The following is a 758-nucleotide window of genomic DNA, read 5'->3' on the forward strand; positions in this document are numbered from 1 at the left end:
TTTTACATACATAAGTTCACCAGAAATATGAGTTTAATTTTGTATGTTAAACTTTGTTCCATTGATCTATATTTATATTTGTGTCAGTACCACAGTGCATTTATTACTGCAGCTATGTACTAAATTTTGAAATCCACAAATGTGAGTCCTCTAACTTTGTTCTTTTTCAAGATCTGTTAGCCTATTTTAGTTTTCTTGCATCTTACATGTGTTTTAAGATCAGTTGTCAATTTCTGTTAAAAGGTAGACTGGTATTTAGATAATAATCATACTGAATGTAGCTAAATTTCAGGATCTTTACCATCTCAACAATATTAACTTATCAAAAAATATAAGACCAGAAGAGAGATCCCAGAAATAAAAGCAAACATGTATGGTCAGATGATCTTTGACAAGGGTGCTGAGAACACAAAGAAAAGAAAAGATAATCTGATCAATAAATAATGTTGGGAAAATTGTCTATCCCTATGCTGAAAAATAAATTAGACCTTTATCTCACACTACATGCAAAAAATCAACTAAAAATAGATTAAAGGCTTAAACATAAAAATTGAAGCTATTTAAAGCTACTAGAAGAAAAGACGGGAAAAGCTCCTCGACATTGGTCTGGGCAATAATTTTTTTGGTAATCACATCAAAAACACAGGCAACAATAGCAAATAAAACAGATAAGTAATATCATGTCAAACTAAAAAGTTTCTGCACAGCAAAGGAAACAATCAGAATAAAAGGGAAACCTACAGAATGGAAGAAAACAT

The sequence above is a fragment of the Chlorocebus sabaeus genome, chromosome 10, assembly GCF_047675955.1.
Source record: "Chlorocebus sabaeus isolate Y175 chromosome 10, mChlSab1.0.hap1, whole genome shotgun sequence".
Classification (NCBI taxonomy): domain Eukaryota; kingdom Metazoa; phylum Chordata; class Mammalia; order Primates; family Cercopithecidae; genus Chlorocebus; species Chlorocebus sabaeus.